The sequence below is a fragment of the Suricata suricatta genome, chromosome 17, assembly GCF_006229205.1.
Source record: "Suricata suricatta isolate VVHF042 chromosome 17, meerkat_22Aug2017_6uvM2_HiC, whole genome shotgun sequence".
Classification (NCBI taxonomy): Eukaryota; Metazoa; Chordata; class Mammalia; order Carnivora; family Herpestidae; genus Suricata; species Suricata suricatta.
In genome coordinates this window covers 42390178-42407144 of record NC_043716.1, presented here as the reverse complement: position 1 = coordinate 42407144, position 16967 = coordinate 42390178, and the positions used below count along the sequence as shown (strand labels likewise).

The 16967-nt window shown below is 45.9% G+C and overlaps 1 protein-coding gene across 1 annotated transcript in view; it reads right to left on the bottom strand.

Annotated features, from left to right (window-relative positions):
• The window catches only part of ITGB3 (integrin subunit beta 3), a 51453-nt gene that overhangs the window by 34036 nt on the left and 450 nt on the right, over nucleotides 1-16967 (bottom strand). The gene's annotated exons all lie outside the window — the stretch shown is intronic.

Sequence of the window (16967 nt, the reverse complement as noted above, 5' to 3'; positions counted from 1 at the left end):
TTGGGACAGAGAAAAGGCTGGGGAGTGAGAGGGGTCTGGGGGGAAGAGGAGAGACAACCACAGGGACAGAAATAACCCAGAGAAGCCTAGCCAGGAAGCAAACCCCAGGCACTTGCTTGGGCAGAAGCTCACATCCCTCCTGCTCCCCTTCGTTCCAGCTTTCCAGGCTCACCCAGGTAAAACCTCCCCCTTCTGCAGTGGCCCCCAGGAAGGCCTTTTCCAGCGTAAGGAACATATTGAGGAAGATACATTCCTCCCCATGATCCAGGTCCTTCATCCAAGGTTCTAAAGTGGTCCCTTTGCTCCCAGCTGCTAAGACCAGCTAATCTATTTTTAGAGAAATCAGCCTGATCAATGGGGAGTTTTTTCCAGTGCCCCCAAAACTTCTCACCAAGCTGAATGTCTCAGTCTATTTTATTATAATGTGTCTGAACTCTCTTCCAACATCTAGACAAAATATACTCAGAAAATGTGTACACACACACACACACACACACACACACACACACACAGAATAAGACAACTTATCCATTGTTATCTGTTGTGTCCAGTGTTGACAAGGAGACCCCCATACTTAGGGATTATCTGATTTTCTAGGAGTGCATACCTTTGTTTGACTTCTATTCATTAGGATATTTTATAACACTATAAAAGTAGAAGTTAACTTGAAGAAAACCAGTAACAACAGAAATGATTCTTGAGGCACCTGGGTAGCTCAGTCAGTTAAGTCTGACTCTTGATTTCAACTCAGGTTATGATCTCATGGTTTGTGAGTTCAAGCCCCACATGGGGCTCTGTGCTGACAGTGTGGAGCCTGCTTGAGATTCTGCCTCTTTCTCACTCTGCCCCTCCCCTGCTTGCTCTCTGTATCTTTCTTAAAGTAAATAAAACTAAACTTAAAAAAAAAAAGAAATGATTCTTGATAATAACAGTGCATATGATTCTTATTCGACAGCAATGCAAATTATTTCTGCCTGGTTTTATTGCCTTGTAGAACATTAACCAATTTCAAAAATATTAGGTAATTGATTTCAGCATTCCCTTCACTTACCAACTATAAATCTCCCTTCCCTGAATTTTCTAAAGATTTTTTTTTTACTATTTTTAAGTAATCTCTCCACCCAACGTGGGGCTTGAACTTACAGCTCTGAGAGCAAGAGTTGCATGCTCTATGGCCTGAGCCAGCCAGGTGCCCCTTCCTTTGCTGAATATTCTTTTGCATTAACCTTACTGACTCTCTCCTTAGTTAAGTTGAATAAAATCTTCAACACATGTTCATGTTACATTTGTAAGGTAATGGACTTAACTCTTTAAAAATTACATGTTACCGATATCTGTCTCGGGGCCTCCCCAGGGGCCTCTAACAGAAGAGAGAAGCATGCAGTCAGTAGAGTAGCAGTCCCCACAGAGTCACCTCTGCTCACGTGACCTCCTTGGGAGAGTCATGTATCTCCTCTCAGCCTGTTTCTTCACTCGACTATCCTAACATTACAGTTGCTCATCTACCAGTCTTTACAACACTGCCGCCCAACAGATGTTGAGTGCGCTTCTTGCAGCTTGCCTCGCCCACCCCGTCCAGCCTCGGTCCTTGCTCATAGTAGGTGCTCCATAGATATACAGTGGAGAAAATTGAGAAGTACTGGACTGTATCAGTTATATGTTGTGTTTTTAAGCAACCAAGCTCATATCTCCAAATTATGCATGGAATTCCAATATAAAACAAGAAAATACGTTGAAATGGTGCCTCCAATAGACAATTAAAACTTTCACTGTTCTCCTAAATGCACCAGAATTACATGTGAACTTTTGGAAACCCCAGGCTTCATCAGAGCTTGAGTCTGTCTAACTTTTTTCTTCTTTTTGAGAGAGAAAAACAGTGTGAGCAGGGGAGGGTCAGAGAGAGAGGGAGTCACAGGATCTGAAGACAAGCTCCAGGCTTTGAGCTAGCTGTCAGCACAGAGCCCGACGCGGGGCTCGAACCCACAAACCATGAGATCATGACCTGAGCCGAAGTCAGACACTTAACTCACTGAGTCACCCAGGCGCCCCAAGTCTGTCTAACTTTCAAAGGCCCTCCCTAAATCCATGGTTCCACAAGTGGGGTGCTGCTACCAGCCCCTGAGTAACCTTTGGGCCCCAGGCTCTGACTTGACTGACACCCTTACCAAGCGAGCACAAAGACTGCGTCGTGGGAATCAGGTTGCCAGCCTGGCTACCAAGGCCACCTCTGAGTTAGGGCAGCCCTCGGCCATGCATTGTCTATCATGGAAGGAAGGTAGCCAGTCTTCCAGGAGCTGCCGGCCTCAGAGAAAACCAGGAGGCCTCCCCTTGCAAGGACTGCCTGGCTAAGTCTCAGCTCACGGTGGCTCTTTCCCTGGCCAGATGTGAGCACCCCCTAGACCCTGCTTTGCTACCTCACTGGAAACAGAGCCTGAACTATTTTAGGTCTCTGTCTCCCTTCTCCAAGTTTCCATGGGAATCAGCATCCAGGGGGGTAATTCTGGACATAAATCCCATCAGTTTTCACTGGAAGTAGGGAAAGATGCAGGAGGAAACCTCAGGAAGAGTGAGAACAGAGAAGAGGACCACGGGAGGTGTAGGCACCTCCAATTATTTTTGAAAAATTTTCCCAGACTATCCATTTTTCCATCCATTCATTCTCAAATTAGCATGCATTTGCCTAGGAGCCCTCGACTTGTAGCCACCATAGAAAACTTTGCCAGATGGGAAATAAATAACAGCAGGCCCCGTCCCGGGGAACAGGCAGCCCCTGACCCCAGATGATGAGACAAGCTGCCAGGATCTGTTCTTTAGGAAGTCAGGCTGCGGAGTCATGTGAACCAGTTCCCCTTTCCTCTCTTGGTGAATCACAGGTTGATTTCGTGAGAACCAGTGACCCCCCCCCCACAATACCCCCCACCAAGACCTACCACCAAAGGCAGGTTCCCCGGATCGCAGTGCCTAAAAGCGACTGACTCATCAGAAGGCTCTTGGCCTGGGCCACGCTGATTCAATGAGCTTCAGCTCTGAGGCCACCCCTCCCTCCTGAACATGTGGAAGGAGTTTGGGCCTCTGTTTCCAGTCATTCATAAGGCCTGTGTTCCTGCTTGGCCTCAAGGGCCCAGACTCAGCCCTGCCGGAGAAGTGGTGATCTTTTTTTTTTAATTTTTGTTTTTAACATTTCTTTATTTTTGAGAGAAAGAGACAGAGCATGAGCAGGACAGAGAGAGGGAGACACAGAATCCAAACCAGGTCCCAGGCTCTGAGCTGTCAGCACAGAGCCCGATGCAGGGCTCAAACTCATGAGCCGTGCGTGAGATTATGACCTGAGCCAAGTCAGATGCTCAGCCAACTGAGCCACCTAGGTGCCCCGAAGCGACAATCTTCAGCAGAACCTTGTCAATGAAAAGAATCAACAGCCCCCACCACCTGTTCCCTCTGATGGTTTAGCCAGAACAAGGAAACAAGATGGACTGGCCCTTGTCCTCATAGCATCCTCACAGAGTGGCTGTAAGGATTAAATGAAACAAATCCCCATCAAACTCAGCACAAAGGGCTGGCACACAGGAAGCACTCGCTAAAGGCTGCGGCTGCTGCTAACGTGGCTGTTGTTTTTGTCCTTGCTGTTTTCATCCTGAGTCCCACGCTGCTGGCAGCACAGGTGAACGTTTTACTTTCTTTTTATTTTTTTCCCTGAAGCCACTACTCTACAGGACACTAGACACACCACTGGGCATGCCCTGAACAGGGGGGTGGTGGGAGCACAGAGCCAGAAAGCATCAGACTACAGTAAAACGATCACTTGGCAGATCTAACTTCTAAATGGAGTCAGGAATATTAGTGCTTGAAAATCCAGTCCAGGAGGAATGGCCAAGAGAAGGCCAATTAGAAAATAGAGAGAGGGGCGCCTGAGTGGCTCAGCCAGTGAAGCATCCGACTTGATTTCAGCTCAGGTCATGATCTCACCGTTCATGAGATCGAGCCCTGTGTCACGCTCTGTGCTGGCAGGTTGGTGCCTGCTTGGGATTTTCTCTCTCTCTCTATCTCTCTTTCAAAGTAAATAAATAAACATTAAAAAAGAAAGAAAGAGAGACAAGACCGCCAAGAAGTTTGCCTGGAAAGCAGGAGAAGGAAAGGCTGTGGTTTGGCATGTCAGCCCAATTCACAAAACCAGAAGAGAGACAAAGAATGGGGAAAATGGAGAAAAAAAGAGGAACGAGGAAGGGAGTTGGAACAAGTGGAAGTCATAATGCGTCAATGAGAGCTATTTTGAGGACACACTGTCCAATGAGCCAGGATGTCAGAATGCAGGAACGGGCCACCCTAGAGAAGCCTGAGTGCTTCAGGAAAGGGCTATATCAAAAGGAGAGGTATTTCGTGGGAAGGGAGGGTAATCCACACTGCATACACTATCTTACTATCTGCCAGAGAGGAGGTCTGGCCTGGCTCTCCAGCCCTGCCACTGACTGGCCTTTGCCGGGTCACGTCCCAATTAGGTCCACAGGGACACCAGCTGACTTGGGTGGGGCCTGATCTTCCATTGCAGTCACCTGGTTGAATGAGTCATCCAAGAACAAAACATCGAATACTGCCGTATGGATTCACAAGTGGTTTCTCTAGAACAAGCTGCTAAGAAAGTTTATTTTTGTTCCTTCATTACATGGAGCAGCAGCTCAGTGATCTAAGGAAGGGGAAGGAGATAGAAAAAGTGAAATTCAAGGTAACACACACCTCTGAGCATAAACCTCCAGGAAGCATCACCCAAAATGGCAGGAAATCCAAACTACCATGTTTGACCATATCTAAGACTCTGAATGTAGGTACGATGCACCATAATTTCAGAGATTTAAAAAAAATTTTTAAGTGCATCACAGTTAGTTAAATATGGCATGTGAAATCAGAAAGCATTTGTGTATAATTTGCCTCTACCAATATTAAAATGTGTTACGGGTTGAATTCTGTGCCCCCAGAAAAAATATGCTGACGTCCTAACCCCCAGTGCCTACAACTTCGACCTTATTTGGAAATAAGGTATTTGCAGATATAATCAAGATAAGGTCCTTAGGGAAGGCCCTACACCAGTATGACTGATGTCCTTGCAAGGGGAAAACACCATGTGAAGACAGACATACAGAGAAAATGCCATGTGATGACAGAGGCAGAGATTGGAGTGATTCAACTGGAAGGGAAGAAATGCCAAAGTACCAACCACTACCAGGAGACAGAAAGCAGCGGGGGGAAGATTCTATCCAGAGTCTCAGAGAAATCACAGTCCCACTGATACCTTGACTACAGTTTTCTAGCCTCCAGGAAGAATAAAGTCCCACTGCTTTAAGCCACACAGTTGTAGCATCCCTAAGAAGATAATACAAAATGATTTGCATTTCCATAATATATATAACACGATTTTGAGAAACACTGCCCTTAAACAATTATGCATGATTGAAAAAAAAGCCCTCCTGGAATGAAAACTTTGCTATGGTTAATCCGTCTACAGATAATGGGAATATGGCCACTTTAGTTTTATACTTTTCTACCAATATACATCAGTGGTGTTGGTGTTTGTTCATTCATTTACTCAATAACTATTCATCAAGTGCCTACCCGCACCTGGCACTCTCCTAGGCACTGGAGACATTATTGTAAAACAAAACAAGCCCCCCACTCTTGTGGAGCTCAAATTTTACTGCAAAAATGAAAACAAAAACATACAACAAAAATGTACAATTTCAACCAGTGACAAATGTTTTTTAAAAAAGTAGAATAAAAGAATAACATCAATGAGGTGAAGAAGTCTCTTCTAGAGAAGGTGGTCAAGAAAGGCTTCTTTAGACCTGAGTAGAAATTTTTCCAAAAAGACCTACAGATGGCCAACAGACACGTGAAAAGATGCTCAACATCACTCGTCAAGGAAACGCAAATCAAAACTACAGTAAGATATCACCTCACACCTATCAGAATGGCTAAAATAAAAAGAGATAAGAAATAACACATATATTGATGAGGATATGGAGAAAAAGGATCCCTCATGCACTGTTGGTAGGAATGTAAGTTGGTGCAGCCGCTGTGGAAAACAGTATGGGGGTTCCTCAAAAAATTAAAAATAGAAACACCATATGATCCAATAATTCCTCTACTGGGTATTTACCCAAAGAAAACAAAAACACTACTTCAAAAAGATATATGCACCCCTGGGTTTACTGAAGCATTATCTACAATACCCAACTTTGGGAGCAACTTAAGTGTCCATCAATAGATAAATGGATAAAGAAGATGTAATACACACACACACACACACACACACACACACACACACTGGAATATTGCACTGCCATAAAAAAGGATGAAACTTTGCCATTTGTGATAATAATGGATAGATCTAGAGGGTATTATGCTAACTGAAATAGGTCAGACTGAGAAAGACAAATAGCATGATTCACTTATACTTGAAATCTAGAAAACAAATTAACGAACAAAGAGCGGAATCAGACCTATAAATACAGAGAAGAAACAGATGTTTGCCAGAGGGAAGAGGGGATAAGTGGATGGGAAAAATGGGTGAAGGGGAGTGGGAGACAGAAGCTTCCAGCTATGGAATGAGTAAGTCATAGGAATAGGGAATACAGTCGATGGCATTATAATGGTGCTGCATGGTGACAGATGGTAGCTGCGCTTGTGAACACAGCATAATGTATAGTGATGTTGAATCACTATGCTGTACACATGAAACTAATGTAGTATGTATGTCAGCTGTACTCAAAAAAAATTTTTAAGGAAGAAAATTTTAAGGAAAAAGAAAGGTCTCTCTGAGTTGACATTTTTTTAATGATTTTTATTTATTTTTGAGAGACAGAGACAGCGCGAGCAGGGGAGGGTCAGAGAGAGAGGAAGATACAGATTCTGAAGCAGGCTCCAGGCTCTGAGCTAGCTGTCAGCACAGAGCCCGACGCAGGGCTCGAACCCACAAACTATGAGCTCATGACCTGAGCCGAAGCTGGACGCTTAACCACTGAGATACCCAGGCACCCCTGAGTTGACATGAGAAGATCTGGGGGACAAACAGTCCAGAAAGAATCCACAACAAGTGAAAGGTGGACCTCAGCCTGTTAAAGAAGTAGCAGGAAGAGAGAGGGAGGAGGGAAAAGGCAGAGAAGTGGCTGGAGCAGCAGTCAGGGACCATAACCTAGAAAGCTATAACCATGGGAGGGAGCGTGGCTTTCATTCTCCATATGATGGAAAGCCACTAGAGGAATTTGAGCAAAGGTGAGCAGGGGAAAAATCATCCTGGCCACTGAAAGGAAGGCAGACTTAAGGGGAACTGGATGAAAAGAAACCAGTTAGGAAGCAATTACAATAATCCAGGCAACAGATGGCAAGGATCTGGATTGGGATAGTAATGGTGTTAATAGTGTGGTCAGACCCTAGACATGTCCCAAGGACTTACTGACGCATGACACGTGGGGCACAGTAGAAAGACAGGAAGGACTTTGCTCCCTAGCAAGTGGACCCGCTTGCACCAAGTTCAAATGTTTTGACCACTGGCCATACCCTTTCACCGACTCTTCAGCCAGTAGGTCCTGACTTTGTAAGTGAACCCAGATCATGCCTGGTTCGCATCTCCAACTGGGTTAAAAAGGTAGCCATGTGCAAAGCACCGCAGAAAGCCCCTCCTCGGACCAAGTCCTATGTTCTGTATGGCTGTCACATAACGTTAACACCCAGTCCCTGTGCATCACCACAGGGCAGCCGTGGCAAAATCAACGATCATTATTATTGTGTAACAGTGAAAGTGGTGGAGAAACACACAGAACCACAGGTAGGGGGCTCGGGTCCAAAGCCCCTTCTTTGCCATTTCACTGGCTGTGTAGTCTCTGGCAGGCCCATCCGTCTCCCTGGGGCTCTAATGTGCAGTGACTCTTTCATTCTCTACTTAAGGACTCATAACTGCTCCTCGGTATTTAACGGCCCTAATACAGCCACAATGGACAAGCACAGGAGACCCCAAACCACCGCTTTCTTTTCCTCCTGCTCCCAAATGTGGACATAATACTTACCTCAGGCGTTGTTGGCTTCCTTCCTCCTTACCTTTCCTTTGACTGATTCCTGCATTCGGAATGCCCAGCCCCACCCCTACCACAGCCCTGCCTCAGGGTCAGACTCACAGGGCCCTCTGCCTCCAAAAGGATATGCTGAAGGGATCACTGGCCAGGAGACAAGAGCCCCCAGGGCTAGAGCCCACCAATGCCACTAAACAAGAGTACAATCTCAGGCAAGTCCCTTCAACTCTCAGGGTGTCCCTTTTCACTTTTCTGTAAAGCAAACAGTGTTGGATTAGAAGATCTTCAAGGCGCTGGCAGCCCTGGAAGTCTACATTCCAGCCAGAAAGCATCACAGGGGACTAACAGTCTAGGAGGCCTGGCATCCCGGGGCCAAAGACCAATCACATGATGCACAAATGTCCATATCTTCTTACTAGCTTAACTGATACTTGATTCAAACACTGCATCTCAAGCTCTGGAACATTTTATCAGCAGAGGCCCCACCTCCCAGCTGATACACTCAGCACAGAGAAGAAGCAAGCCGGTACCAAGCTATCTGAGGCCCAGCCCAGCAGTGCCCTGTTGGTGACCTCCTTGGCATCCAGCTATCCAGTTCGGCTACTCCTTCTCCTCCTCCAGCTCACTTCCGGTGGGTATGGACAGCAGGCAATGGGCCTCACGGTCCTGTCTGTCTTGGTAGGAAGGCAAATTACTCCCACCATTTTGGAAAACAACTTAGCAAAACCTATTACAATTTAGATGTAAAATATTCACATCCTTTAACCCAGCTGCTTTAGTTCAAGAAATTGAGGCTGTAGAAACACTTGAACAAAGGTGCGATGAACAAGGACACCCCCCCCCCCAGCAGCTTTATTTGTAGTAGCAAATGATTGGGAATGATCCCAATGTCTGCCAGCAGGGAACCCATTAAGTGAATTCTGCTACATCCATGTAACAGTATGCCTTCTGGCAAGAATTATAACTCTTAGGATAAATAATGGAAAGATATAAACTGTCATAAAAAGATGCTTAGAGGGGCACCTGGGTGGTTCAGTCAGTTAAGCATCCGACTCTGGACTCTGTATTTCGGCTTAGGTCATGATCGCATAGTCATGAGATCCAGCCCCATGTTGGGCTCCATGCTGGACCTGAAGCCTGCTTAATATTCTCACTCTCCCTCTCCCTTTCATGGTGTCTCTCTCTCTATGTCTCTCTCACTCTCTCTAAAATAAAAAACAATTTTTAAGATGCTTAGAATATATTATTGAGCGACAAGGATCGGTATTGTGGATGATCCCACTTGAGAAATAACAGTAAGAGGAGCACCTGGATGGCTCGGGCGGTTAGGCGTCCAACTTCAGCTCACGTTATGATCTCACAGTTCACAGGTTGGAGCACCATGTCGGGGTCTGTGCTGACAGCTCAGAGCTTGAAGCCTGCTTTAGATTCTGTCTCCCTCTCTCCCTGCCCCTGCCTGGCTCGCACCCTCTCTTTCTCAAAACTTTTTTTTTTTTTTTTTTTTACATTATGGAGCCAAGAAAGCCTTTATTGGGATCTGCAATTACCGGGCAAGGTCCCATGGCCCAGGGAGTGGAGAGTCCGGGAAAGTCGCGCCTGGTACAGGAGGGGCGAGGTATTTTTCTCAAAACATTTTTTTAAAAATTAAAAAAAAGAATTAATAAGAATAAATGAATAAATAATGAATATATGGTGACATATAGTGAAAAAAAAAGGAGTAACTGTCAACAGTGGGTATCTTTAAGGACAAGAGTACAAAGGACTTGGTACTTTGCATTATCCTACTGCTCCCCTTTTTTTTTCTTTTTTCACAACAAGCTAAACTACTTAAGCTAATTTTGAATGCCCTCAATACTGTCTCATTTTCTACACTGGCATTCACCTACAGGTAGGCTCCCAGGAGCACGGCAGGCTTCCTACAACCTGGGGCACCTGCAGCATCAAAGCCCGGCAGCCTCTCTGAATCTGAAATCCAGCGGGAACAGTAGACTTCGGCCCACTCCCTCCAGGAACCGCCCAGGAGAGAGCACGGTAGGGTCTGTTCTCAATCTGCAGAAGTCCCAGAACAGAGACACCACGTTCCCCTCCACCTGGGAGAGGCGGTCAGACCCGCCCCCATAGGCAGCTCCAGCTCAAGCAAGGGTTCAAAACCATGGGTGGATCTCAAAGACTGGGGATTTATCCAAGAATCCCACTTAAAGAGATTTAGGTTAACTACAGGGACTTAAAGTGGCTACCGAATGTGCCTTTTGCCACACCTCTGGAGCTCTCTCCTGGTGTGAAAATGTTCAAGCCTGTTTCTAACTATAGACCTCCCTCTTTCCCCCGGCCCAAGAAATCTTTACATGGAGTTCCATGTTATGAGTTAGTTAAAGGAAAGGCTTCTCCATTGAAGGTGGGGAGGAGCAGGCGCAAACCAAAGTCTCTCCCTCCATCTTACACTTTGCAGCCCCTGAGACACCAAGAGCCCGAGGCCCGGGGGGAAGATGCCTGTGCAAAGTCACCCAGCAAACTGATGAAAAAGCTTGCACAGCTGGGAATCAAATATAGGTTTTTTGGTTCCCGACCCACAGATCTTTTCACAGTGACATGTGGTTTTTTCTCTGTATGAAAGGAAGTGGTTTTTGTAAGTTAAATAAAAATAGCACAAGTTTAGGTAGAGGAATACTGACACACAAGGAGGAAAATCTGAATTGAACACACCATCTGAAGGCACTTAGGTGGCTCAATCAGTTAAGTGTCCGACTCTTGATTACCACTCAAGTCATGATCTCACACGGTTCATGAGTTCAAGTCCTGCATTGGGGCTCTGACAGTGGGGAGCCTGCTTGAGATTTTCTCTCTTTCTCTCTCTCTCTCTGTCCCTCCCCCAATTGTGCTTGTATGTGCTCTATCTCAAAATAAATAAATAAACATTAAAAAAAAAGAACACACCATCTAAATAATAGTGGACATTATGGCAGAACAGAATTAAAGGGAAACCAGCCATTTTACTCTCAATGTTTGACTTTCTTAAAATGAGCATGTATCACCTCATTTTCTCCTTGAATGTCTGAATGTCTTCATCAGTTTAACTAAGAAATGCTGGGGTGGGGGGGAGGACAGAGACTAGTCTTTTTGTGGGAATATGGCTAAAAAACCAGAAAGAAAGACTTCTTATTTTCAGAAATGCTACCCAAATTTTCAATTAAAATTTTTTTTAAATTTTTAATGCCTTTAAAATTTATTTTTGAGAAAGAGATAGAGTGTGCGTTGTGAAGGGGCAGAGAGAGAGAGGAAAACACAGAATCCGAAGCAGGCTCCAGGCTCTGAGCCATCAGCACAGAGCCCAGTGCAGAGCTCAAACCCACGAACCCTGAGATCATGACCGGAGGTGAAGACGGAGCTTAACCAGGCACTCCCCAAAAAGTTTAAAAGGTAGAACAGCCCCAGGTTTACTTAACAAGGATTGTGATGTCCCATATTTGGCCACAAAATATGCTTTGCTTTCCAGACTAATAATAATAAGTGCTGGTTACTGCAAAGTCCTCTCCAATATCCTGAAGATATCACTACTTTGCACTTGGGAAATAGAATGGCTTATACATGACTCAAATGCATTGATCCCATTAGAAAATTCAGAAATTGAAGGCTGCATCTGGGTTTCACTGACACGCTTCCCCTGCTCTCAGGGTAACTGCCTCAGTACCTGAGGAAGATGGAGCAGACCTGGCTAAGCCCTGAGTTCTCTGACATGTACCACGACATAGATGAATTTCAGATGTGTCATGCTATGTGAAAGAAGCCAGACTTAAAGGGCTATGACTTCATTTATGTGACGTTCCATTAAAAGTAGGACTGTAAGGACAGGAAACAGATTAGAGGTTGCCAAGAACCACAGGTGGGGATAGGGCACTGATGACAAAGGAGCTGGAGGGAACCTTTTGGGGTGATGGAAATATTCTGTATCTGGATTATGGTGATGGCTACTTGACTAAACATTAATCACAATTCAAAAAACCATATACCTAAAAAGGATGGATTTTATTGCATGTAAATTACCCCTCAATAAACCGAACTTTAAAAACTGTTCCTGAAGGGGCATCTGAGTGGCTCAGTAAGTTAAGGGTCTAAATCTTAATATTGGCTCAGGAAATGATCCCAGGGTTATGGGATGGAGCCCCCAGTCAAGCCCCACATCGAGCTCTGTGCTGACCATGGAACCTGCTTAAGACTCTCTCTCTGCTCCTTTCCTACCACCTGCTCCCCCCACTACAATATGCACAGGTATGCACATGCTCTCTAAGAAATAATGAAATGAATTATTATGCTACCAAAAATTTCAATTAAAATTTTTTTTAAATTTTTAATGCCTTTAAAATTTATTTTTGAGAAAGATAGAGTGTGCATTGTGAAGGGGCAGAGAGAGAGAGAGGAAAACACAGAACACTTTGTGCATGGGAAAAAAGGCAGATTTTACATATTTCTTTTGCTGGATAGTTTCATATTTAAATAAACTGCAGCAGGCAAGGATGTGGAGAAACGGGAACCCTCTTGCACTGTTGGTGGGAATGCCAACTGGTGCAGCCGCTCTGGAAAACAGTGTGGAGATTACTCAAAAAATTAAAAATAGAACTCCCCTACGACCCAGGAATAGCACTTCTAGGAATTTATACAGGAGTGCTGAGGCATAGGGGCACATGTACCCCAATGTTTATAGCAGCTCTTTCAACAACAGCCAAATTATAGAAAGGGCCTAAATGTCCAACTGATGAATGGATAAAGAAGATGTGGTTTACATATACAGTGGAATACTACTCGGCAATGACAAAGAATGAAATCATGCCATTTGCAGCAACGTGGATGGAACTGGAAGGTATTATGCTGAGTGAAGTCAGTCAGAGAAGGACAGATGCCATGTGTTTTCACTCAAACGTGGATCTTGAGAAACTTAACAAAAGACCATGGGGGAGGGGAAGGGGAAAAAATAGTTACAAACAGAGAGGGAGGGAGGCAAACCATAAGAGACTCTTAAATGCAGAGAACAAACTGAGGGTTGATGAGGGGAGGGGGGAGGGGAGGGGGAAATGGGTGATGGGCACTGAGGAGGGCACTTGTTGGGATGAGCACTGGGTATTGTATGTAAGTGATGAACCACAGAGATCTACCCCCAAAACCAAGAGGACACTTTACACACTGTATGTTAGCCAATTTGACAATAAATTATATTTTTAAAATAAAAAATAAAAAAATAAGCAGCAGCAGCTTACACAGGGAGAACAGGCAGGGTCAAACCCCCGCTCCCGATGCACTAGCACTCATGACCCAGGTTCCTTCAGGCACACTGAGCTTCCCATGCAGGAAGGGGCAGAGTTCAGGGGAAAAGAGGCAAGGCGGTGGGGGGAGGTAGCAGGCCAGCTCTGTGGGCAGCGGAGGGGCTGGCTCAGGCCAAGCAGTTTATCCCTGAAGCTGCTCAGTCACTCCCCCAGTTAATTATCTGTCTGCTGATTCATGAGTTGTGGTTCCTGTGGGCATGATTCTTGGCTATTTCTGCCAACAGAGGCAGTAGGATTCGCAGGGCTGGGAGGGGACGATAACCAGAGATCCTGATTGTGGTGGGGAGTTACGGAGAAAGAATTTCTATTAGGAAATTCCAAAGTCATGTCCATTCTCCCTCTCCTCACTGCCGCCTCCTGGCCCCATCTTATGCTGTCCCCAGGAGAGCTTTCCCACTCACACGGTTTGGAGGTAGGTAAAGGAGAACACTTCCCTCCTGTGTGTCTCCTCCCAGGAGAGGGGGAGGAAAGCAGACAATTCACAGAGGGTCCCCCGAGAACAGAGGTCTAAGGGACCATAGTGCAGAGATCCAAATGCCCAAAGAGTTCATGGTTTCGGCTGTATTCTAGAATTCTCCTGAATGCCAGATGGAGCACTTGAGGATCCTCTGTGAATGAATACAGATATTCAATTACTTGCGATGGGGGACACCACCTCCAGATGCCTTCCGCCAGCCTTCCCTAGGTATTTATTTTGGCTGCCGCTGTGCCAGTCTCTGGGCCTCGAGCACTGAACAGAACAGACATGTCCTTCTCCTCACTGCACCTGAAATCTTGTGATTTCTTTTATTTTCCTCTTTTCCCAGAGACAGAACTTAAGGTTTTCTAGTATATAAAGCAAAATGATGGGCCTCCTTCCTCCTTGGTCTCTTCTGTGGCTTCTTGCTGGGTGAGAACATCTGAGATATGCCAAACGACCAATGGCAGAAAGTCACAAGGGTATGGGACAAGGGACTCCATCAGTCTCACTCTGGGAGCCTGGGTTGCACACCTGGATGAAGTAGTAATGGCTCTTGTCTTCAAGACACGGTAGATACCATGGATAGGAATAATGGCAATAGTAAACGCCATTTGGGGCACCTGAGTGGCTCAGTCAGGTGAGCATTTGACTCTCGATATCAGCTCAGGTCATAATCCCAGGGTCATGGGATCAAGCCCCACATCCAGCTTTGGGCTGATTCTCTATCTCTCCCTCTGCCCCACTCCACTAGTTGCATTCTCTCTCTCTCTAAAAAAATAAAATAATAATAAAATAGTAAATGCCATTTACTGAATGCTTATCTTGTGCCTTTATCTCATTTAATTGGCATAATCATTGAAATATTGTTTTCTCCTCTTCACAGGTGAGGAAAATGAGATTTCCAAGAGATGAAGTAACTTGCCCAAGGTCACACAGCCAGTAAGAGGCAAAATCAAGAATTAAACTGGCATCTGACTGGCTTCAAACCATAAGTGTCCCTTTCCCTAGCCAACAAGCCTTCCTGCCATGTCTGTGCAGGTCCTCAAGGTTCCTGCAGAGGGCTTCCTCTGGAGAGTTTCCAGGATATAAACTCAGGAGGAGAAATTAGCACTTCGGCTCAGAACTAATCAACTTAGATGGTAATAGCAAAACTTGCCATCCCTTAGGTCTCAGGTTAGAATAAAGGCTTATACCTGGGGAAGCCACAAAACCCAATAACTCTTGGGTGAAGCTAAAAAGATCATCTTTGTCATAAATTCCAAAATTCAATTCTACCCTCAAACAACCTCTCTTCTCCCCATCCCAGACTCTCCTATTCTGGGACCGCCTCTCTGTGCCACCACCCAGCTCTCTGTGTCCCTTCAACCCTGTGTGTACCAACACCCCTCTTCTACCCTCATCCTAACAAACTGCCTCTCCAGGAATATGACAACACCTGCAACGCAGCAGTAGGGGATTCAACCCTGGTGTAGAGGATTTAAATATAATCGAAATTGCTTTTACTGGGGGCCATTATTCAGGAGGTCTGACTCTAAAGCCCCTGCTCTTAAATACTTCTCCCTGGTTCTCAGAAGGCGTCTGGGACTAGCTCAGCACAACCCATCACATCCACTAGAATCAGCCCAATCACAATGATGAATCTCTGAACAGATCTCCCAAAGAATATTTAATGCAAACTGAAGTAGGTCAATGCAGTGGCATCCTGTATGCATCATTACAACTCTGTAAACCAGATCAACAGAAAATACCGGGAGTGAGGGGTGGAGGGATAGACACCAAAATAACATACACTCTTCATCGTCACTCACATTGACACGTGCACCACTTTCGGCTCTACCTTATATTACTTTACTTCCTTCTAAGACTGTAAGAATATAATGATTAGACTCAGAAATAATTCAGAAATTCAGGAAGCTGTAGCTGTGGAAAGAAAAGCCACAAATGTTTTAAGTTCAGTGAAGCTGGCAGCTCCACTGTCTCCATCGACATCAGGTGGCATATGAACTGCGGCTCTAACACCTCCTCGGGCACAACGACAGAGATTCATATTCATATTTCTGTCCCGTGGTCACCAGGCTGCTCACTGTAGGCTGAAGACATCGGTTGACCTGTTTCAGCATCTATCACATGGGAAGCTTCAGCAAAAACAACTTAGCCCCCTATAAATGATCTGTAACTCCTCCATCACATCATTCATAGATTGTGGTGATGGTTTCCTGGGTATATTTTATCTAGAAACTCATCAAATCATATACATTACATATATACAGCTTTTTGGATGTCAATCATACATTAAAGTGTTTAATATTGTTGCCTTGTCCCGTATTACCTCTTACGCGCGCGTGCGCGCGCGCGCGCGCACACACACACACACACACACACACACACACACAAGATCTTGAAGGCAGTCATCAAAGTATTTCTGAAGAGATATCTTTGATATGGTCTTATGAATAGATCTGACCTGCTTTAAATTGTCTTACAACGAGTACTACTGGTTTCATTAAGAATACAAATATGTACACTTGGGTGTCCTCTGCAGAGCAACGCCCTAGCGGGCCAGGAGCCAGAGCTCTCCCCGGGAAGGCCACCAGGGCGCCGGAAGGGCCATGGGCAGTATCCCTGGACTGCAATCTCCTCTGTCCCTCCACCCGCTCCCCTGGACCAGGGAGACCGGATCGAGTGCTAACTGCCTTGCCATGGTGTGTGTACGGCAGCAGAAGAGACAAAGCAAGGGATCCTAGCCAGTTCCTGGGACCCCTGGTGTGGCTCGTCACGTATCCTGGAGGGCGATCTTACGGAAGCGGGGTCTGTCTCAGAAGCGGAGGCACCGCTGTCCCAGGGACACAGGAGGAGGGTAGGAGACCGAGCCCTCACCCTCACTGAACCACTCCTGCCGGGAGCCACCAAGGAAAAAGAAGAAAAGAAAAACTCGGGAGAAAGTGTAACCCAAGGGGAGAGGGGAGTGTGGAGGAGCAGGCACGCCCGCGCGCGCACACTCTCATCCGAGCGGCTACGACCACAGCCCTCGGCAGCGCGCGGGAACAGCCCGGGAAGCCGCGCGCACCCCGGGAGAGCCGGCCCCCGCACGCCCCCGACCGCCTGGGCAGCGCGCGGCCCCGAAGGTGCGCCCCC